General features: G+C 35.5%; 1 protein-coding gene and 1 pseudogene across 1 annotated transcript in view; both read right to left on the reverse strand.

Annotated features, from left to right (window-relative positions):
- Positions 1–25,446, reverse strand: part of Cpxcr1 (CPX chromosome region candidate 1) — a 119,835-nt gene that overhangs the window by 81,938 nt on the left and 12,451 nt on the right. The gene's annotated exons all lie outside the window — the stretch shown is intronic.
- LOC116094106 lies at positions 91–1,424 on the reverse strand (annotated as a pseudogene).

The raw sequence follows: 25,446 nt of genomic DNA on the forward strand, positions 1-25,446 counted from the left end.
GGTTTAATATTACCCAAATTTAATTTAAAGCATCTTTCCAAACCAAACAAACTGTAAAACCTTAAAGGTAAACATCCCCTAAGGAGCAAGTCACTTGTTATAAAACTGTAAGGACACCCAAGCAAGGTCCCACTTGAGATTCGTCAGCATGAACTTGAGCGCTTTTGTCCACTGGTCTTCGGAGTTAAACTGGGTTTTGATGGAATAGGAGCCGCCACTGCCTCTGGTGTCTTCAATCTTGCCTTTCTCCACGTCCATCCTGAATGGAAGACAAAATAGAGTGTCTCCTTTTTCCACCTCTTCTTTGAACTGCTGCACACAGTCCAGAAAAGCTACCATTGCATGGTCAAACTTGTTGTCCCAGAAAAACCGCAAACCCCTAGAACAGTATAAAGGCAACTCCTTAGATTTGTCTGTCAGAGACTCCAGATATTAATGATATCCTTAGGGAACAAGTCGGTACCTCTGAAATTTCAGACCCATCTTATTGGCCAAAGCATGGAGCAGCAACACTGTCTGGTCACAGGCATCATTGATTTCATTCTATTCCACAGGAACACTGGGCAAGCGACCCAGTCTGAAATTATTGATTGTGCCAAATTGTCCACTGTACCAGATATGGAAGGTGGCACTGGAGACATTGGTCTTCTTGAGCTTGTCCAGCTGCATCTGGGCATATCACATCTAGTTCTCTACACTCTTGAGCTCATCACCCAGCTCCAGCTGCTGCCTTTTAAATTCACTATACTCCCGCTGGTACTGAGCTTCCTCCTGGTCCAGTCTCTCCGCCTCAGTCTGGACCTTCTCCAGGTTCTCTGCCACCACCTTGCATTTTTTTCCCACATCTTCCAACTCCTTTGTCAGCCTCTCCTCCTCCAAGGCCAGCTCCTTCAGCTCCCTCTGTAGCTGCTCACTGTCATCCTCACTCATTTGCTCCAGGATCTCCAAACAGCTTTTGTAGTTCTGACATTCATTTTCAGTGACATTGAGCTGAGTGTCCAGCTGGTCTAAAAGAGTATCTGTGCACTCCTCACATAGTGGGTGATCCACATCTGTCTGGCCCGACATGATGTCAAAAAGGTCTCCAGTGACCTTGAGTTTCTTGCTGAGGTTCTCCATGGTGCTACCATCAGATGTCTCCCGGATCAGAGTGAAGCTGTTAGCACTATCTGTAGACATCATCGTGACTAGGGGGATGAATCTTCGAGAGACACCATCCTGGTGAGCTTCAATAAATGGCACCTCCCCTGAGTTAGCCTCTTCCTCCTGGGTCTCTCCTGGTTTCGCCTGGGCTGTGGTAAGTAATGGAGCTGTGAGCTCCTGGATGGTGACCTGGTCCAAGATATTGAAGCTCGTGTCCAGCTTCAGAGCTGGCACACGAAGCTCACCTGCATGGTGCTGCTGGACCCCTTACACCCCTCCATGCCTCAGGACCCTGGAGCCCGCCACCCGGGCTCCTTCTACTGTGGGGGCACGGTGGCCTCAGGTCCGTCCCAGAGCGAGACCTCCAGAGTTCCCATTGCCCGGTCTTCCACATGTATTGTTTTTTGTTTGTTTGTTTGTGCTTTAATAGCTACAATAAAAAATTATTTCCCAGAACAAATTTATAAGAAACTCATTCTGTATTTTCTTCCATCATCCTTGAAAATGTGTCTTATAATTAAGGCTTTTATTAAGTTTGACTTGTTGTGGCTAACTTTGATGTAGTATGAAATAATGGGGCTGGGCAGTAGTGGCATACACCCTTAATCCCAACACTTGGGAGGCAGAGGCAGGCAGATTTCTGAGTTCAAGGCCAGCCTGGTCTACAGAGTGAGTTCCAGGACAGCCAGGGCTATACAGAGAAAGCCTGTCTTAAAAAACCAAAAACCAAAAAACAAAACAAAAAAAAAACAAACAAAACAAAACAAAACAAAAAAAACCAAAAACAAAAAAACAGAACAAAACAAAACAAAAAGATATAATGGTATATACTCAGTATTCTATAATCAATGTTTAAAGAAACCATTCATTTATCAGTATGTATACTACAAAAATATAAGTCAATAAAAAAATAACAATTGTAGTAAGATCAAAACTTTTATTTTGAAATAATTTCAATCATAAAGTCACATAAATTTGACATAAAATATATCCATTTCATAAAAGACACTGAATAAAATATGAATAAATAAAAAGAAATCTGTAAAGATAGATTAGAATACTTAATATTATTAGAACATTAATATTATACAAAGTAATAGATCTAATTTCCGACATTATTTTCCTATCTTTGCATGGGAGCAAGTACAGCAAGAGAAAGATAGAGGAAAGAGCAATAAAAAGAAAGATTTAAAATAGATGGACACAGATATAAATCATCAAATAGTACAGATTCAGAAAATTCCTAATAAATCAAAGGAAAATGAACAATCAAATACTACTGTTCTGCTAAAGGCATGTGGCAATAAAATGGCTCAACTACATTCTGCTATACTCATAGATCAGTGCCTTGTTCAGCCATCACCCATTTGTTGCAGCAGATGGCTATAAATACAGAGATTCACAACCAAACAATATGCAGAGAATGATAGACCTTGAAACAGAACCCTAAAAGAATGTCTTCATCAAGCCTCTGCCCTCAGTGTTGAGGGAAATCTACAACAGAAACGAGAGAAAGAGTATAAGAGCCAGAGAGGATATAGGACACCAAATATTTAAGGCCCTATAGACAAAACAGGGCTAGTGCACACATAAACTCATATAGGAGCATGCAGGAGGTCTGCAGTAGTCTCCACCAAATGGGCCTCTAGAGCAGAAGGAGAAGTAGATACATACTCCCATCCATTAACCCGAAGCAACTGCTAATTGATAGTCAATTGCAAATGAAAAAGTAGTTTTGTTAAAGGGAGCCTCATTGGGAAGACAAATAACTCTTGCATGTAAGTCTCAGTTTTATTTTTTGTATTATAATGTTAAGCCAGGGTTTCATATTTTGTGTTATAGTTTCTTTGAATATGAATTATGGTTTCCTGTTTTGGATTTTTATGAGATTCCTCTGTATACAAATCCATGTGTCTGTGTCTCTATGAGTTTCCTGTGATTTTTCTTTGGTTCTTTCTCATATTTAGGAGTTTTGTCATATTACTATTTGTGTGTTTATTTCTCTCCTCTTATTTAATTTTATTATTCCTTTGATGTTTATTTGTTTTCTAATGACAGCAAGAGTGTGGGTCAGATAAAAAGGTGGGTAGGGAAGAACTGATACTAAGAAGAGGGGAAACAAAAAATTAATATATTGTATGGAAAAAAATCTATTTTCAATAAAAGAAAACAACAAAACAAACTTATATTTCCATTTTAGCCTCCCTGAAGCTAGCATAACAAACACATTCTATTATGATTGATTTACTGGAATATTTATATGGACAGTCACCAGAAAGATGCACCCATATTCATTTTTACTTATGATATCTTTATCTGCCTTGGGTGCCAATGTATTAGAAAATGGATTTTGGGTTCTAATTTTAGAAGACTTCAAGACAGACTGACATGAACTTTTCTTTGAATACTTGGTAAAATTTTACCAATGAGGTTTTCATTGATGATTTTCTTTATTGTATTTCATTGATTTTTTTTACATGTATTGAGTCACTTGCCATGCACATATACCTGTTCACCATGTGCTTGAATGATTCCTAAAAATAAATGGAAGGTAGCATTGGATCTTCTGGGAGTGGATTAACAGTGATTGGGAGCCAACATATTGGTGCTATGATTGAATTCAGATCTTCTGGAAGAGCAGCAAGTTTTCTTAACTGCTTAGCCACATCTCTCTTCTTAAGATTTCTTTTATTATTTAATAAACTCTTTACAATTTGTCTACTTAGCGTTTCAATTTCTTCTTGACTCAATTAAAACAGGTTGTATTTTTCTCAGTGTATATCCAGCATTTTTTTAAAGATTATTCCATATTGTGACAAAGATTAAACACAGTAGTCTGAATTATAACTTTTAATTCTGTGAGTTCTGCTGCAATTTTATTTAAATTATTAAATGTTTTGCTAAAAAATTGACTTACAAAGTGACAAGTTTGTCTGCTCATCTTTTTACACAGCTTTTTTCCAAACTATACCTTTCTTCATCATTAATGTATTAATTACTATGAAAAACTGATATTGGAATTGCTTAGGGCAGCCACTAAGTTTGACGATATGGTGTTCATTTGAATTTTTGAGTAGTCTGCTGTGTAGATGAATAATATTTATTTTATTATCCATCAACACTGAGGTATTATTATTAATAAAACTTATATGTTTTTCTTTACCACAAAAGTATGTGAGCTTGGGGAATATGAGACTAAATGAAACTATCCAGGTTAAGAATGAAAAGCATGGTCTCTCATATATAGAATTTAAATACATTAAAATCTACAGAATTAGAGAATGATGTTGTGGTTTACAGAGTTTGATAGAGAATAGAGACAGAAAGAAAATAGATTTGAGGAGGAAACTGCAATATAAGTTCAGGGGTATTTCTTTCTTTCTTCTTCACTTTTAAGATTTACTTTTTTATTTCATGTATACAAGTATACAGATGCTGTTTTTAGATACACTAGAAGAGGGCATCTTACCCTATTACAGATACTTGTGAGCCATCATGTCGTTTCTGGGAATTGAACTCAGGACTTCTAGAAAAACAGTCAGTGCTCTTAATCACTCTAGCCCCAGTGATCTTATTTATAGCATGAATATTCAAATTAGTAAAATTATACTGTACTGATGATTTGTTAAACGAGTTCACTTTAGCCATTATTGCCTTACACACAGAGAGAGCAACCCTGATAGATGATAGAAATATTGAACTGTTTCAGTAACACTATTAATATTTCCATGGGTGTCAAAAGACATATTGGTAAAGTTTAACTACGAATGGTAAAATCTGTGTTCATAATGAACTATCAAAACTTGACCTGGTATTTACAGTTTAATATATATTTTTGTATAAATGAAGTAAACTGAAAAGGCAACTATGTAACCTTCTTGAAAAGCTAATAATAGAGACAGTGAAAAAGACTACTGGTTTGAAGTAGACAACTACTATTTCTGAAGTAGAGAGAAATAGGCAGAAAAGGGAGGGTTTATAAGATAGTGAAACTTTACTATGTAATAAAACAATTACATATACAACACAAGTCCCAAATTTTCAGTTATAAAGTAATAATAATAGGATATACTGTGTGTAGAGATTAAAGAGGGACATAATGAGACTTTTCAACACTTTTTGTACTTTTAGTATATAGTTTAAAGCAGTATCACTTGTTTTCTAAATTGCAGAGGATACATTGTTAAACAGGTATTTAACAATGCTCTCATTTTGTTTCCTCAAAATAAATTTGGTTCAAAGAATTCTGGAGAGTGTTTCTTAAAAAAATGTAAGATATTAAGTAATTTTTCAATTAGTGCTTGGTATTTTATAATACCCTGAAATCTTACTCATTAGTAATCAGAAAGAAAACTCATGAAAAAGAAGCATTCATTAATAAGAAAAATATTTCCTAAAACTTAGTTGACTTTTGTAGCATATACATATAAAATCTTGGCTAGAAATTATACAAATGTATGAGTACTGTGTATCCTTAAGAAGAAAGTAAACAATAGCCTTTCTAAGTACAATGAAGTTGTCTTTAGTAAATTGTTCACATATGGCCAGAAGTTAATCAGTTCAGTTTACAACTAGGCAGTAGCCTATAGGTAGGTCATTATACAGCCATGTACATGATGGGAATAAGAGGTACGCTGAAATCCATTTATAACCTCAGAGATTAAAAAAAATGAGAATATTGATTTGTCTCACAAAATCCATAATGAAATTTGCCAATATCTTGGCATAGTAATGTTGGGAGATGTTTTATTGAGTAACAACAAAAAATAAACATGTTTCTTTGATTAGAAAAAAAATCCATAAAGCTGTTTTCACTTATCTGACTGTGACTCATAAAACACAAACTAATAATGAAACAACACATAATATAAAAATGTGTAATATCTTACAAATATGGTTTTTAGTTTGAACATGACTTTAAGAAGATTGGGTTCTCCATTTTTTCTTAATATTTTGCTTTGTTTTCTTCTTTATACACTTTTTTTCATTTTAAAAATATTTTAGTCTAATTATCTATATCTGATAATTCTCACTTTGATCATAAATGATCAGTCATAAAGATTTATCAATAAAGTTTGGTGATTCTCAATAAGTAAAATTATTTGCCTGATGACCTAAGTTTGAAGCTTCAGTGCACATAACACCCACACAGGGAGCAAAAGTGTCTATAAGCCTACTACTCCTCTTGGAAGTAGTTAAGCAGACACAAAAGATTCTCTATAAACTTGTGGGTCAGCTAACAGCATATGTGGTGCATTAGCAAAAAAGAAACCCTATCTCAAATAAGGTAGATAGTGACAACTGATACCCAAGGTTTTCCTGTGATATCCCCATATGTGATGTGGGACAGGCATGTTCCCATTCAAACACACTCATATAGGTCTACACATATATCACCAATATACAGATACAGAATACATTTTCTTCAGTAAGCACACACTGTGCTTGTGAAGATTACATATATAGTGATTAAGTCCCAGATACAAACAATGGGTTGGGGTCACTAATGAAACAAAAAAGCACTTCCCCTTGAAGTCATTTAACCAAAATCTAGTACAGATTTGATTTCTCTACTTCATATTCTCTGCATTTTCTAATATGTGTTTGTTTATTATACAAGTCTGAAGAACCCTGTCTTTAAATCTATTGGTTTTTGTGTCTGTGACTATCCCTTTGTGAATGAATGCACTTTCTGTGTTCTATCTCTTATGTGTATCTGATTGTTGTGTTACTATACATTTCTATTCATTTCTGTTCCTGACAAAGGGATTCAATTTGTGATTATTGAATAACACAGAAAGCATCATATTGAGAAGGATTGGGCAAGTTTATAGAAATCTTTATCAGAGTTTTGCAAAAGTTTAGTCACTGGCTCCCATTGATCCCAACTGATCCAGACAACAAAGAGTACTACAAACATCATCATTAATCAACCAATATTCATAAATGATAAATAAATGTTTTCAACTTTTATGGTAGATTTTAGAAGCTTGTTTTCAATGTCTGTACTTGCTGCTTTCAGCAAATGATACATATGCATTGTTCTGTGCCAGGAGCATGGAACAATACATAAAGGAAGATTACAAATATGCAGTAGCTTAGGTTGTTAAATTTTATTATGATTACATGGGAAACACAAGGTAAATAAGGCTGGCTATAACATAGTTCTCTTAAAGGCAAGTTAAACAAACAGGTTGAGTATATAGTAGGCTACCAGTCTAAATCTTAAGTCACTTCAAGGTTTATTATTATCTCTGGTTGAGAGATCCAGCAAAAGATCCATGCTCCTAGAATTAAAGAAACATTTTCATACTATTACATCACCATAGTTACTATAAAGAAAACCAATTATTGAGTTTCTTTCCTAGGTAAGTTTTGTAAAGTCATAATAAAATATCAATTATTTCTAAGGTACCATCATCAAGAATGCATGTTATTTATCTGCTTCTTATTAACATGCTTACACTCTGTATCAGTATGTGTAATAGCCAAACTGAAAACACATATAAAATTAAGTGAGATGACTCATTTAAATAATTTTCTTTTAATATATATTGGCAGATTCTCCTGCCACATCTCCGACCTTCATCAGACCTGAGTAGCCTGAAGTATACAAGTTAGCTTCCCTTCCCCCACCCATGTTTCCTGCTCCCTGAGTCCTCTAGGGGCACTACATGCTGCATTGAGCAGTCTGCTATCCGTACTGGACTTCCATTCCCTGCCCCCTACATCTCTACCTACTTTCATCAGACCAACAGATCCTGAACCATACAGAACTGCTGATTTGCAACCACAGAACACAAAAATATCCATCAGAAGCCTGCCCCACCAGGACCATGGAGGTTAACCGCCCTTATAATACCTACTACAACAGGAACATCAGATGGATAAAGGCCGAGAGAAGAACATAATAAACAAAATGCAGGGCAATATAACAACATCAAAGCACAGCTACCCTGCCACAGCAAGTTCAGGATATTCTAACACAACTGAAGCACACACACACACACACACACACACACACACACACACACACAGAGAGAGAGAGAGAGACAGACAGACAGACAGACAGACAGAGAGAGAGAGAGAGAAACCTTAAATCCATTAGTATAAGGATGATAGATGTCTTTAAAGAGGAAATGCATAAATCCCTTAAAGAAATACACAAAATACAATGAAATAGATGAAGGAAATAAATATAACAATGCGAGAGTAAAGATGTGAAAGTAGAAATAAAAGCAATAAAGAAAACACAATCTCAGGGAGTCCTGGAGATAGAGATACTAGTGAAGCAAACAGGAACAACAGAATCCACAGAATACAGCAAATGGAAGAATCTCAGGTAGAGAGGATACAATAGAAGAAATTGATACATCAGTCAAAGAAAATGTTAAATATAAAAAAGTTTCTGACACAACACCACATGCAGGAAATAAGAGATATCATGAAAAAACCTAATTTAAAAATATTAGGAATAGAAGAATGTGAAGAGTCCCAGATCTAAGGCCCAGAAAATATTTTCAACAAAATTTTAGAAGAAAACCTTCCTAACATAAAGAAAGAAATGCATATAAACATACATGAAGCTTCTAGAACTCCAATTAGACGGGACCAGAAAAAATAATTTCTTACAACATGATAACCAAAACATGAAATCTATAGAACAGTGAAAAAGTAGTAAAAGCCTGTACTGGCTGGTTTTGTGTGCCAACTTGACACAGGCTGGAGTTATCTCAGAGAAGGGAGCTTCAGTTGGGGTAGTGCCTCCATGAGATCCAGCTGTGAGGCATTTTCTCAATTAGTGATCAAGGGGGTAGGGTCCCTTTTGGGTGGTGCCATCCCTGGGCTGGAGGTCTTGGGCTCTATAAGAGAGCAGGCTGAGCAAGCCAGGAACAGCAAGCCAGTAAGGAACATCCCTCAATGGCCTCTGCATCAGTTCCTGCTTCCTGACCTGCTTGAGTTCCAGTCCTGACTTCCTCTGGTGATCAACAGCAATGTGGAAGTAAGCTGAGTAAACCCTTTCCTCCCCAACTTGCTTCTTGGTCATAATGTTTTTGCAGGAATAGAAACCCTGACTAAGACAAAGCCATAAAGGAAAAAGCCAAGTAACATACAAACAGATGTAATTATAACAGACATATTATAATTATATCTGACTTCTCAATAGGGAATTTAAAAGGCCTGGGCAGATATGTTGCAACCTCTAAAAAAACCAACAGGTGCCATTCATCTTGGATTCCTATACCCAGCAAAGGGTAAATCAGTAGAGCTGGAGAAAACAAGATATTTCAAGACAAATACAAATTCAAATAATATCTATCCAAAAATCAAACCCTACAGAAAACACTAGAAAGAAAATTCCAATGAAAGAAGGATAACACAGAAAATAAGTAATTCAACACCAGCAAAAACAAGGAAAGCACACACACACACACACACACACACACACACACTAATACCACCAACATTAAAATAACAGAAAATAACAATCACTGTTCATTAATATCTCTCAACATCAGTGGACTCAGTTCTTCAATAAAAAGACACAGGCTAACAGAATGGATACCAAACCAGGATCTATTATTCTGCTTCATACAAGAAATACACCTCAGCCATAAAAACAGATATTACCTCAGAGTAAAGGGCTGGAAAAAGTTTTCCTAACAAATGGACACAAGAAGTAAGTTGCAGTTGCCCTTCTAATATTTACTGAAATAGATTTTAAACCAAAATTAATCAAAAGAGACAGGCAAGGCCATGTCATACCAACCAAAGGAAATAACTAGCAAGATGATATCACAATTATGAGCATCTATGCCCTAAACAAAAGGGCATCCACATTTGTAAAAGAAACATTGCTAAAGCTTAAATTGCAAGTTGAGACCCACACATTAATAGTGGGAGATTTTAACTACCCACTCACTGATTGACATGCCATCCAGACAAAAATTAAACAGAAATAATCAAACAAATTATAAATCAAATAGACCTATCTAACAGATATATATGGAATATTTCATTCAAACACAAAAGAATAAACCTTCTTAGCAACACACGGATCCTTCTCCAAAATAGAGTACATAGTCCCAAAGCAAGCCTCAAAATTTATAAGAAAAATGAAATAACTCCTTGTATCTTCTCAGACCACCATGTATTAAAGGTGGACTTCAATAACAATAGAAATATTCTACTCAATGATCTCTGGTTCAGGGAAGAAATAAAAAAGGAAATTAAAGACTTTCTAAAATTCAATGAAAATGAAGGCACAATGAAAGCAGTGCTAAGAGGAAAGTTGCCATCACAAATTACATCCATAAAGAAGTTATAAAGTTTTCATACCAGCAATTTAAAAGTACTCCTGAAAAATGAAGAAGAAAAAAGAAAAAAACAAGCACACAGAAGAAGAGTAGAATGCAGGAAATAATCAAAATCAGTGTTGAAATCTATTAGAAACAAAGAAAATTGTACAAAGAATCAATGAAACCAAGATCAGGTTTTGTTCTTTGAGAAAATCAACAATATAGACAAGATCTTAGCCAAGCTAATCAAAAGATAGAATCAGGATTCCAAATAAAGAAAATCGGAAATCAAAAGGGAGACATAACAACACATCATAAGATCTTACTATAAAAGCCTATATTCGACAAAACTAGAAAATCTAGATGAAATGCATGATTTTCTAGGCAAATGCCACATACCAAATTTAAATCAAGATCAGGTACACTAAACAATTCCATAACCCCCAAGAAAATAGAAGCATTAAAATAGAAGAATTAAATTAGAAGAATTAAATAGAAGCAAAATCTCCTAAGCAAAAGAAAATACACGATAAGACAGTGTTAGTTCAGAATTCTATAATTCTTTCAGAAAAAGATAATACTAATATTACACAAATTAGAAGCAAAAGGGCCATTGACAAACTCATTTTATGAAGCAATAGTTACCCTGATACATAAACCATATAAAAACTCAACAAAGAAAAAATATTTTAGAACTATTTCTCTTATGAACATTGATACAAAAATTCTCAATAAAATTTCCTCAAAAAGGAATCCTGGAATATAACAAATACATCATCCATCAAGATCAAGAAAGTTTCATCCTAGGGATACCAGGATGGTTCAATATGCAAAAATCCATTAATGTAATCCATCATATAAACAAATTGAAAGAAAAAAATCATATGGTTATCTTATTAAATGCTGAAAAAGCCCTTGACAAAATCCAACACCCATTCATTATAATAGTATTAGAGTTATTAGAGATACAAGACATGTAACTAAGCATAATCAAAGCAATATGTAGAGAGCTAATAGCCAGCATCAAATTAAATGTAAAGAAACTTAAAACAATTTCACTAAAATCTGGAACAAGATAAGGCTGCCCACTCTCTTCATATCTATTCAATATAGTACTTGAAGATCTAGACAGTGTAGTAAGAAGACTAAAGGAGATCAAGCAGAAACAAATTGGCAAGGAAGTAGTCAAAGTATCAGTATTCACAGAATATATGCTGTATACATAAACTATCCCTAAAAACAAACCTTAGAACTCTTACAGCTTATAAACAACTTCAGCAAAGTGGCTGGATACAAAATTAAGTCAAAGCAATCAGTAGCCCTCCTTTATGCAAATGAAAAATGGTCTAAGAAAGAAAATAGTGAAGCAGTACCCTCTACAATAACCATGAATAATATAAAATATCTTGACGTAACTCTAATAAGGCAAATGAAAGACTTATATATCAATAACTTCATGTCACTCTAGAAAAGAATTGAGAAAGAATCGGAAGATGGAGAGATCTTCCATGCTCATAGATTAGTATGCTTAACATAGTGAAAATGGCCATCTTACCAAAAGCAATTTATAAATTCAGTGCAATTTCGTAAAAATGCCAATGTAATTCTTTACATACCTCAACAAAGAAATTCTTAGTTTCTTATGGAAAAAGGAAAATATCAGGCTAGCAAAACTAATCCTGAACAATAATTTATTAAAAAAAAAAAACCTTCTAGAGGTATTACCATCCCTTACCTCAGGCTATATACTACAGAACAATCATAATATAAACTGCATGGTATTAGTATAGGAACAGACCAGTGGATCATTGGAATCAAACAAAGACCCTGAAACAAATTCACACAGCTATGACACTTGATTTTTGACAAAGAAACCAAAACCACACAATGGAAAAAAATAAGTATCTTCAAGGAATGATGCTGGTTCAACTGGATATCTGCATGTTGGAGAATGAAATTAAATCCATATTCATTACCCTGCCCAAACTGAAGTCCAAGTGGATCAAAGATCTCAACATAAAATTGGGTACACTAAATCTAATAGAACAGAAATTGGTGAATAGACTTGAACACACTCGTACAGGAGACAAGTTCCTATAAAGAACACTAGTGGCTCAGACTCTAAGATCAAAAACTGACAAAAGGTACCTCCTGAAACTGAAAAGCTTCTGTAAGGTAAAGGACTCTGTCAATAGGACACAATGCCAACCTACAGATTGAGAAAGTATTTTCACCAACTCTACATCTGGCAGAGGGTTGATATCCAAAATGTATGAAGAATTCAACAACTTAGATGGCCGCAACCCAAAGTAACCCAGTTAAAAACAGGGTACAAAGTCACACAGAGAATTCAACAGAGGAATCTCAAATGGCTGAGAAACACTTAAAGAAATGTTCAGTGTCTTGAGACATCAGGGAAATGCAAATCAAAATAACTCTGAGATTACATCTTATATTGTTCTGAATGGCTAAGAACAAAAACATGATAACATATGGCCAAACAATAACCAGCCAAACTTTAGACTCACCCTATGGGCAAGCACCAGTTCCTGACACTGTTAATGATACTTTGTTATGCTTGCAGAGACGAGTCTATCATGGCTATCTTCTGAGAGGCTTCAACTAGCAGCTGAATCAGAGGGATGCAGAGTCACAGTCAAACAGTGGATAGATTTTGGGGACTCTTACGCAAGAGTAGAAGAAAGTATTGCAGGCCCTAAAAGGGACAAAGCACAGGAAGACAAACAAACTCAACTAATCTGGATCTTGGTGTTCTTTAAGACTGAACCACCAATCAAAGAGCATAAATGGGATAGGCATTTATTACCTAGGCATCCTGCACATATGTTAGAGATGTGTAGTTTAATCTTCATGTGGGTCCTGAACACTATAGTGGGGGCTATCCCAAAAGCTTTTGCCTCTAAGTGGGATATGTTCTTCCAGCTAGGCTTCCTTGTCTGGCCTCATTGGGAGAGGATTGTCTAACACTGCAGATACTTTATATTCCAGGGTCAATGATACTCAGGATTGATCTCCACCTTCTTAGAGGAGAAGTGGGTTTGGGGAATGATTTTAGAAGATGACAGGGCCAGAGGTAAGTGAGTAGGATATAATGAGAGTAAGTAAACTAAAAATAAAGTATATTAACAAATTTCAACCATTTTAGTATAGATGCATTTAATTTTAATTATATTAATCAATTTATATCCTTGGTTGTCAATATTGGCTCTAAATAAAACCTTGAACAGCAGATTTTTTACACAGAAGTGGTAACTTTGCTTTTTTTAAATTAAAAAATGGTAGTACCAATGAATTTGTGCAGTTTGTTTCTTTTTTTTATATACTCCCAAAAGTATGCTTTCTTCACCCTTATACTAGATAATTATCTTATGAATTGTTTCTGTTTGGATCAGCAAGAAGAATTTCAGATCTAGTATCAGCACATTTTTTTATTTGCAAAGCAAAATTCACTGTTATTCAAAACATTAAATATTTCCTTTAGTTTGAAAGAAAAAAATCTATCTTTGTGTGTAATGCCTTGTACACCATTCTCTATTTCCATTTTATTCTAATAATTCTCTTCTCAGTTGTAACCATCACAAAATGCTTGTTCTGAAAATTAAATGTACTTACTCATTTTTCTAACTGTTATATTATATTCAGTAATAATAACATATATTTGACCTGGGAGTTAGAAAATGCATAACCCAAAATAAATTGGAAAATGTATAACTCAAAATAAATAAACAAAACCATATATATGATATATTAATTTTATGATGCTAAAAGTGATGACAGGAAATTTTATGAGATTTTGTAATTTGACTTACCATTATAGGAGAGATTTATATTGTCAGAAGTTTCTAAGAATTCTCCATAGAGAATAGCTACCAGTTAGAATAAGTTTATACTTTCAAAAGGTTCTAAGGATTCTCAATAAGGGATAATTATTAGTTTGAGACAACAGGGGAAGTTAATTTAAATATTTATTCTTTTAAATCACGTATGTGATACTAGAGCTTTACTAGGATATAAATACATTTATTTAAATTATATGCTAAAATCTAATAAATGAGTGATAAAATATTTCTATTGAAAGATAGAAAAATCTTCAAATGTATAACTAACAGAACTTCAGTTGAGGAGATGAGTTCAGTCTCCGGATTCTATAAGACAGAAAGGATTATTGAGAATTGTCCTTTGACCTCCACACATGAGGCCTGGCATGTACACATCTACAAATATATGTTCATGCATGTGTACACACATAGACACATATGCACACATTTAATATAATAAATAAAACAAAAATTACATGATAAAATGTATATTAAAAAGTTAATTTTTTAAATGTGTATCGGTGTTTTGCCTAAATGTGAATGTCTGAATGTAGGGCAGTGGTCTGTTCAGGCAACCTAGGCCCAGTCAAGTAATAGGTCTGAACCCTGGTGACCCAGTTGGCAATATCTTTGCCTGTAAGGAATGGAAGGTGTTCAGCCAGAACTCCTGGGTCCTTTACTCCTGTTTCAGTCATAACCTCTCACAGCTGCCCCCACAGGAGATGTGTGCTCTGTCAGGTAGACAATGCCCCATGCTTCCAGCATTCAAGCTGGGCCCTACCTCCAGTCATCTGACCACAGCCAGACATGGCCCACCCCACAGACAGATAGTCATGCCTCACACAATATAAGGGTCAGTTTGCCCCCTCCCCTCTCTCCTGCTCTTTGTCCCTTCTATTGCCTTCTTCCTCTCTCTCCTGTTCTTTGTTCTCTTCTTTTGCCTTCTTTCTCTCTCTCTCTCTTCCACTTTGTTCTCTCTTGTCTTCTTGCTCTCTTACTTCCTTTCTTTCCTTTCTCTCTCTCCTCTTCTCCTCTCCTTTTCCTTTCTTTCTCTCTACATGACTGGCCTATTTTCTCTTTCCTATAATAAAATATCTAACTTATGCATTGCCTCCTTTTAACTAAATAACATGTCATGCAGCTCCAGGCCCTAGCAGCAGAGAGCCACAGCCCCAGGCCTCAGCAGAGACACACATGCCCACATCTGTAAATTATGTGTAGGTGTGATTCCCAGAGAAATATCAAGAGGGTTTTGCATACTCTAGAATTGAAGGTTTTTGTGATTGATACATGTCCTGCGGATGTTGAGAATCAAACTCTGATATTCTGAAAGAAGATCAAGTTCTTTTTACTACTGAACCATTCCTCTAGCCCTATCTGCAGAGATTTTAATTATATGCATATATATTATTTTCAACATAGATCAATTAATCTAAAATATTTATAATTTCTAAAATCTTTAAACACCACTAAGTTATATTCATATAGCTAAAGCAAGACCCAAAAAAGAAAGCATATATGTGAGTGTGGTGGAATAACTTTTATGTCCAACATATATTGGTTAGGTTCCTATATAATAGAAATGTAGTAAAATATTGGTCTGCCATATTCTACATAGCAATATAAACCAAAGGATTCAATGTTTCTAACATTTTAAGTGGTACATTAGTAACAAACACAAATAATAGATTATAATTCATTTAAACAATGCATATAAGATTTACTCATACAAAATTAAAAAGTAACATATTCACAATTGATACATTCATAAAGATGGCTTAAGGATAAACAATTAATTTAGTGTTACATATGAATTTGTAGTAAAATACACCTGGGGTATTAGTTTAGGTTTTTATTACTATGATAAAACCCCACAACAAAAAAGCAAGTTGGATAGAGAAAAGTTTCTTTAGGTTACACTTTCACATTGTTGTTCGGCATCAGAGGAAATAAGTAAAGATATTCAAAGAGCTCAGCAATCTAGAGGCAGGAGCCAATGCACAGGCTACGGAAGAGGACTGCTTACTGGTTTGATTGTTCTTGCTTGCTCAGTCTGCTTTCATTTAGAACCTCGGACCACCAGCCCAGGGATTTCACCACCAACAATGGGCTGGGCCCTTCCTAATTGATCAGTAATTGAGAAAATGTCTTATAACTGGATCTCATAGAGGCATTTCCTTAACTGAGGCTTGTCATTGCTGATTAATCTAGCTTGTGTCAAGTTAACGCAAAAACAGCCAATATGGCTGGATTTCAAAAATGATCTATTAAGTATTACTTTTGATACTTTGGGTAAATTACTAAATCTTTATTATATTAATTTTTCCCACCCAAAATAGATATGTGTATTTTTTATAGTTTCGTTATATTTTACATAAAAGTTTTGTATATATTCTATTAAAAGTGGTCATTGGTACCTGGAGAGATTCATCTCTGGTAGAAAACCTAGGTTGCATTCCTTAGGTCACTATATCTGCCCACTGCAGCTCTCAATTTCCTGCTGGGACGGTGATGAAATCTTATCCTTCTGGAGTTGCAAGTCCAAATAATTCCTTTCTTCTATAAGTTGCCATGGTCATGGTATTTCTCATTAGTTTCCTTGGTTTTATTTGTTTTTGAGAGTCTATCTTAATTTACATTTCTTCCCTCCCTATCTTCCCTCCCAAACTTTTCATATTCCCCTCTCCACTGTCCTTCGAATTTATGGTCACTTTTTTTTTTTAACAATTGTAATTGCATGTATATTTGTACACACACATTTATTCTTAATATAACCTGTTAACTCCTTATAAAGTTACTTGTATGTGTGTTTTCAAAATGAGCCATTTGGTACTAGGCAACAATTGGTATGCTTTTTCCAGTGGAAGACCAGCCTTCCTACTCCTAGATTTACTCAGCTGCCTATACAGTTCATTGTGTAGGACTGAGACCACATGCACTATTTTCCACATCTACTTTGGCATACTTATTAGTGTCTTTGTTCAGTACACATTTGTTTGGTCGTGTTGGCTAAAGATCATGTGCATAACTTTCAGGACATAAAATATCATCAAGATAGAAAAAAATAACACAAATATCTGAGGATTTTTTTTTTTGAAATTTGGCTTGATATTACTACTATTGTCAAAGCATTAAGAATAATGTCTTATGAATGATGATGCCTTTTCAACTGAGTATTAATATAAACATCATTGAAAATACATGTACTAAATTCTATGGAACTAGCTCTGTCATAGTTTATTTGCTGTTTGATCTTCAGCACTGTCAAAAACAAAATCTAAAAACAATATAATTATTTAAAATTCACCATACTAGTAGATTGAAATGAAATGCTAATGCTATAAAGAAACATGTGAATGCACATTGAATTTCATCTATAATGGCAAAAACGAAAAAACATGTCTATCATTTGTTACATTTAATCTCATCAACTTGATCAGATTTAATGTTATCATTGAAACAAATCTCTATCCATCTTTTGAGGGATTATTAAGTCTGAATGCACTGTGGCCCTCTATCTTATCCAACTCAAACCATGATTTACTATCAATAGTGGAATTTATCCACTTTCTTCTTCAAAGTGTTTCCTTTTTAAATTATCTTTGGTTTTTTTTGTTTTTTGTTTTTTGTTTTTTGTTTTTTTTACAATTCAGTCATTATCCTCCCTGACATTTCCTCATCCCATTCCTCTTCCCTGTCTCCAAGAGGATGTCTCCACATCCCACACTCCACCACAACTCGCTAGGTCTCCCCATTACCTGGGGCCTCAAATCTCTCAAGGATTAGGTGCATATTACATAAGGTGTGTGTGTGTGTGTGTGTGTGTGTGTGTGTGTGTGTATGTGTGTGTGTGTTTATAATTCACATATTCACTGAGGACAGAGCAATCATATCTAAGTGGAGCCTGAGAGGTACAGGAATTGATTAAAATCAAGCTCAGGTCCCCTACCAGAGTAAAATATACTCTTGTCCACTGAGCCATCTCTCTAGTTTTCTTAACTTGTTTCTTTTCATGTATTTGATCACAACAATGAGAAAAAGGTTACAGTAAAAATTAGTACCAGTAAGTGGAGCTCCTGTAGTTATGAGGTCTTTGGAAGTGATTTATGGCAGGAATATAAAACAATTTGCAATTGTGGGCTACAAAAGTTCAACAGTACTCAAGCAGAACTTAACAGGTCATTCTTTATAGGAACTAGTAAGATAAAAACAATAAAAACAGAGAAAGACAGATAGCAGAGGCATGGCTGATGAGTTTTCAGAGATATTGAGGTTCATATGGTCTGCCATTACTTTTTCAAGCACATTCTTGAACCAAGATATGGCACCATTACTACACATTGCAGTTGGCATGAGATAATATCTAAGCAGGAATGTCCTGATATATAAGACCAGATTAGAGGAGTATGGAAAAAAGATTCAGAAAACGGGACAAAGGAAGTCATAATGACTGTTTGTTCAAGCTGTGTGCTATATTTAGTAGCTGGCTGAACACTGTATAAGCAGACTTGAAAAAATAAAAATTGTTCATTCCTGAAAACTGCATTGTTTCTGTCTACCTTTCCATGTCCCTGTGTTGCCCACACCTGCTCTGGCTGTGGCCCAGAGGATAAGAGTGACTGTATTAAGAATTGGCCTAGAGGCCCTTCATGTGATAATTTGGCCAAGAATCTAGCTGCATTCTGCCATCTTTTGAGAACTCAAGCAAGGGTGAAGTTAAATGTAAACTAACTTGTTTGGTAGAGGAGCTTGCAAGACAGAATAGTATTAATACTGTGTCAATAGTATTGCTCACATCTCTTAACTAGGCAGGCACTAAAATTGAGCAAAAAGTAGAGTAGAGAGATTTTTTTTTTAGTGTGGTTTGACAATAAAAGCTATATGAGCAAATTTAAAGTTGGAGACAAAATAAAGATGGCAAAGAATCTGTGACTGTTATAGAGACAAGCACCATTAGAGATTCTTTATTCTATGTATTAGGGAAACAGGAAATATGCACTGAGAACAATAACCCTCCTATCAATGTCTTCATTTTCTTAAAATGCAAATTAGTTTAAAAGGAAGGAGCTAAATAATGTGAGTGCTGCAGAAAGAATTTCCTACTCAATGACAATCAGCTAGGAATATGTTTCCATAAAGTTGGCACTCAAAGACCAATGCAACTGTGATTCAAGGTTTTAGGCTTCATCCATAGCTGCTAGCAAAACTTTTCTGTACTGCCTACATGATGCTGAATTGATAAACACAAAATATGAGAGATTGATGGAGTTCATGATGTCTTACACAGTTCTAAAGGTCCATTGAGACCATACCACATGTGGTAGAGTTGTAACCCCTGAATAAATGTCATATTACCTATGTTGCAATAGAAATCCCAGGATGTTGGCAATATCAGAACAATGTGGCATCTGCTGAGCTGAGCTGCATGTAAGGAGTTGAACTGGAGTTAGATAAAAGCTATTTTTGGTGTATGTGGAAAAAGAAAAGGTTACCTATGCCTTTTGAAGTCTAAATGATTCTGTCACAAACCCATATGCCTGGCATAAAGCTGCAGGGTTTGATCTTTTACCTGTTGGATTTGGGATTTATTTGTAAATTTCTTTGCTATGTACCAATTCTGTTTTTTGGAATGGAAATGCGAATTCTATGTCATTTATAGGAGATGAGAGTTAATAATTAGCCTAGAGTCTCAGATGAGACTTGAACTTTGAACTTTTAAATTTTGCTCTTGTTAAAGACAATGAGGACTTCTGATGTTTTACCTAATGCATTTTGAATTGTGAAATAACCTATAATAACAAAGAATGGAATTACATGCCTTAAAGAGTAAACAAATTTGAGAGGGATGGATCTGCGATGGTTAATTTTGCCAATGTTATACATTTAGAGTCACTAAGAAAAATAAATACTCTGACAGTGTCTGTGACGGATTATTCAGATTAGGTTCATTGAAGTGAAAGATCCATCTTAAATATAAATGATATAATTCCATGTCCTGAAATCATGAGCTACACAACAACAGGAAAACAAGTATAGCATAAGTATTCACTGTTCTATTTCCTGACTGTGATTGCTATGTGGCTTGCTGTCCTGCAGTCCTGCCACCATGACTTCATTACACCAGATGGACTGAATGTATCCCCTAGGATTGTAAGCAGAAATAATCTTTTCTTCCGTAAAGTTTCTTGTTGTCATGGATTGGTCAAAGCCAATCAAAAAGTAACTAATGTTCTATCATAGTGTTATTTTAGCTTCTTTAACAAAATAATATAGACTAGGTTATTTTTGATGGATATCTATTAATTTACATTTTCCTCTGGCAGCTGAGAAAGTGAGTACATTGGTGCATAATCTTATTGCAAAATGACAATGTAAGGGCAAGAAAACAATTAAATAGTGGCTGTACTGGTTATTTTTAATTGTTAACTGCATACAATTTAAAATCTCTTGGAAAAAGTGTCTCATTAAGGGATGGTCTAGATCTTGCTGGCCTGTGGTCATGTCTATCACTAATTGTCTTGATTATGTTAGTTAACTTTGGAAGAATCCCATCTGAGGCAACAGCAAGGTATCCTGAGGTTTAAAAAAGAAAGGAAAAGGAATATATGTATGCACTACTTCCTTCTTCTCTGCTGTTGACTGTGGACATAGCTTGACTACCATCTTGAATTTCCTGCCATCTTGATTGCTTCACAATGATGAACTCTATCCTAGAACTGTGAGCTAAAGTAAACCCTTTCTTCCTCTGGTCACTTTTGTCAATGTATTTTAATATAACAATTTAAATGCAAATAAGACCAGGTCAACTTGCCATTAGTTTTGATAGGTCTAGGTATTGATCCTAAGCATGCTAGCCTCTATCACTGAGCTGTAAGCCAGTCTCCAACTCACCTTTTAAAATGAACTCACTTTTATGGGTTTTTTTCCTGTTCTCATGAACAGGAAAATGTTCTACGTTTTTTTAAAATTTTATCTTATTTTTAACTTTTTTTTACACTCAATATTCTATTCACTGCCCCCCAATCTACCCTCTGACTATTCCACATCCCACACCTCTACTCTACCCCACCCTGTCTCCACATGGATGCTCCTATCCCCCACCCCACCAGACCCCTAAACTCCCTGGGGCCTCCAGTCTCTTGAGGGTTAGGTGCATCATCTCTGAATGAACACAGACCCGGAAGTCCTCTACTCTATGTGTGTTGGGGGCCTCATATCAGCTGGTGTATGCTGCCTGTTTGATGATCCAGTGTTTGAGAGATCTCAGGGTCCAGATTAATTGGGACTGCTGTTCCTCCTACAGGATCACCCTTCTCCTTATCTTCTTTCACCCTTCCCTAGTTTAACAACAGGGTCAGGTGCTTTCATCTATTGGTTAAGTGCAAATATCTGCATCTGACTCTTTCAGCTGCTTATTAGATCTTTCAGAGGACAGTTATGGTAGTGTCAGGCCTTGGGACCTCCCCTTGAGCTGAATCCCACTTTGGGCCTGTTGCTGGACCTTCTGTTCCTCAGGCTCTTCCCCATTTTTCATTAAGACAGGAAAAAAAATATGAGTCAGAAAGGTGACTGTGGGATGGCAACCCCATCCCTCACTTGATGTCCTATCTTCCTGCTGGAGGTGGGCTCTATAAGTTCCCTCTCGCTATTGTCTGGAGTTTCATCTAAGGTCCATTCCTTGGAGTCCTGAGAGTCTCTAACCACCCAGATCTCTGGGGCATTCTGGGCGATCCTGCCTAACCTCCTATTTCCTGAGGGTGCCTATTTTCATTCTTTCTGCTGGCTCTCAGGGCTTCAGTCCTTTTCCCTCACCCAATACCAGATTAGGTTTCCCTCTCCCCCCCCATACCCCCTCCACATTGTCCACTTTTCCTCCCAGGTCCATCCCTCCCTCCCCACTTGTGATCTATTTCTTCCTTCTCCAAGTGGGTAGGCACTTCAGCTTGTTGAACTTTCTGAGTTCTGTGGACTGTATCTTGGATATTCTGTACTTTTTTTTGGAGGGCGGTCTAATAGCCACTTATTAGTGAGTACATAGCATGAATGTCCTTTTGGGTCTGAGTTACCTGACTCAGCATGATATTTTCTGGTTCATCCATTTACCTGCAAAATGCAGGATGTCCTCATTATTAATAGCTGAGACATATTCCATTGTGTAAATGGACCACATTTTTTGTATCCATTCTGCTGTCGTGGGACATCTAGGTTGTTTCCAGCTTCTGGTTCACACAAATAAGGCCACTATGAACATAATGGAACATGTGCCCCTGTGGCATGATGGGACATCTTTTGGGTATATTCCTGAGAGTGGTATAGCTGGGCATTCAGGTAGTTCTATTTATACTTTTCTAAGGATTCTCCAGATTGATTTCCAGAGTAGTTGTACCAGTTTGCAATCCCACCAGCAATGGAGGAGTGTTCCTTTTTCTCCACATCCTCTCCAACATGTGTTTTCACCTGAGATTTTGATCTTAGCCATTCTGATTGGTATAAGGTGGAATCTTGGGTCATTTTGTTTTGCATTTCTATGATCACTAAGGACTTTTAAATATTTCTTTAGGTGCTTCTCAGCCATTCCAGATTCCTCAATTGTAAATTCTTGATTTAGTTCTATGCCCCATTTTTTGATTGGGTTGTTTGGTTTGTTGGTGAAAATCTTCTTGCCTTCTTAATATATTTTGGATGTTAGCCGTCAATTGGATGTGGGGTTAGTGAAGATTTTTTTCCCCAATCTGTAGGTTGCTATTTTGTCTTATTGACTGTGTCCTTTGCCTTACCAAAGTTTAAAGAAAGAAATAAAAGACTTTCTGAAATTTAATGAAAATGTTGGCACATCATACCCAAACTTATGGGACACAATGAAAGCAGCACTAAGATGAAAGTTCATAGCACTAAGTATCCTGGTAAAGAAACTAGAGATATCTTACACTAACAATGTAACTGCTTACCTGAGAGCTCTAGAACAAAAAAAAGCAAACTCGCCCAACAGGAGTAGAACACAGGAAATAGTCAAACTCAGGGCTGAAATCAACCAAGTAGAAGCAAAGAAAACAGTACAAAGAATAAACAAAACCACAAGCTGATTCTTTGAAAGAATCAACAAATTAGATAAACTCCTAGCCAAACTAACAAAAGGGCAAAGAGGTAGTATCCAAATTAATAAAATCAGAAATGAAAAGGTAGATATAACATCAGAAACTGAGGAAATTCAAAAAATCATCAGATCCTCCTATAAAAGCACATATTCAACAAAACTGGAAAATCTAGATGAAATGGATGGTTTTCTAGACAAATGGCACATACCAAAGTTAAATCAAAAGCAAGTAAACTATCTAAACAGGCCCATATCACACAAGGAAATAAAGAAGTCATTAAAAAGCTTCCAACCAAAAAAAGACCAGGGCCAGATGGATTTCTTGCAGAATTCTACCAGACCTTCAAAGAAGACTTGATACCAATTTTCCTCAAGCTATTCCATACAATAGAAACAGAAGGAACACTACCTAATTCATTCTATAAAGCCACAATTACTCTGATACCTAAGCCACACAAACACCCAACCCCAAAAGAGAACATCAGACCAATCTGTCTTATGAATATTGATGCAAAAATACTAAATAAAATTCTTGCAAACTGAATCCATGAGCAAATCAAAATCATCATTCACCATGACCATGTGAGCTTCATCCCAGGGATGCAAGAATGGTTTAATATATGAAAATCCATTAATGTAATCCACTATATAAACAAAGGCAAAGAAATTAAAATCAAATGATCATCTTCTTAGGTGCAGAAAAAACATTTGACAAAATACAAGACCCCTTCATGTTAAAAGTATTTGACTGATGAGGAATTCAAGTCCCATACCTAAATGTAATAAAAGCAATTTACTGTAAACCAACAGCCAATATCAAATTAAAAGGAGACATACTTGAAGCAATCCCACTGAAAACTGGGGACAAAACAAGGATGCTGATTCTCTCCATATCTATTCAATATAGTACTCAAAGTGTTAGCTAGAACAATAAGACAAAAGAAAAAGAGAGAGAGAGATCAAAGGGATACAAATTGGCAAAGAAGAAATAAAGACATCATTATTTGCAGATGATATAATAGCGACCCAAAAATCTACCAGAGAACTTCTCCAGCTAATAAACAACATAAGCAGTGTGGCCAGATATAAAATTATCTGAAATAAACCAGTAGCCTTTCTTTATACAAAGGATAAACACACTGAGTAAGAAATTAGGGAAACAATTCCCTTCACAAATAATATAAAATATCTTGTGGTAACTCTACCCAAACAATTGAAAGACCTGTATGACAATAACTTCAAATATCTCAAGAAGGAAATTGAAGATCTCAGAATATGGAGAGATTTCCCATGCTCATGGTTTGGCAGAATTAACATAGCAAAAATGGCCACCTTACCAAAGGCAATCTATAGATTCAATGCAATCTCCATCAAAATCCCAACACAATTCTTCAAAGACATGGAAAGAGCAATTCTCAAATTCATCTGGAAAGGCAAAAAACTCAGAATAGCAAAAACAATTCTTTTCTTTTTTTCTTTTTTTGATTGCTTAACATTTATTTTGTTAAGAACGGTCATGGTCATTCATTGTAAATTGAACAAACTTAAGCAGAGCATGTTAGGATACACCTGTAATCTTAGAACTAGGGAAGCTGAGACAGGATTGTGAGCTTGAGGATAGCCTGAGCTACAAAGCAAATTTCAGGCCAACATAGGTTATTCAATAAGACCCTAAAATTAGAAGAGTGCTGGAAATGGATGATAATGGAACCTCCTTACAGTCCTGGAATTGAGACATAACAAAAGCCAATGAGTTTGGGACTTGATATATATCAGAGGATATATGTATGCTATACCATGAGCTCAGAATTGCTAAAGGGTGTAGAGCAGCCGAATCACAGTTTACATGACAATCAAGGCTGGATGCCTACTGAAGATATTGTTTAAAAAGCTGTATTGATCTTCTCAGTCTGCCACAAATAAGTGGCAAGGATCAAGTAGCTTAACAGAGGTCCATGTCAGAGGGTCTAGCTGCTCAGTTTTTGTTTTTTGTTTTTTTTTTTAACTTTTATTGCATTATGATAAGAAAAGTTACATAATTTCAATTTATCTGAATTTGTTAACATTTAAA

This window comes from Mastomys coucha, chromosome X (genome assembly GCF_008632895.1).
Source record: "Mastomys coucha isolate ucsf_1 chromosome X, UCSF_Mcou_1, whole genome shotgun sequence".
Lineage (NCBI taxonomy): Eukaryota > Metazoa > Chordata > Mammalia > Rodentia > Muridae > Mastomys > Mastomys coucha.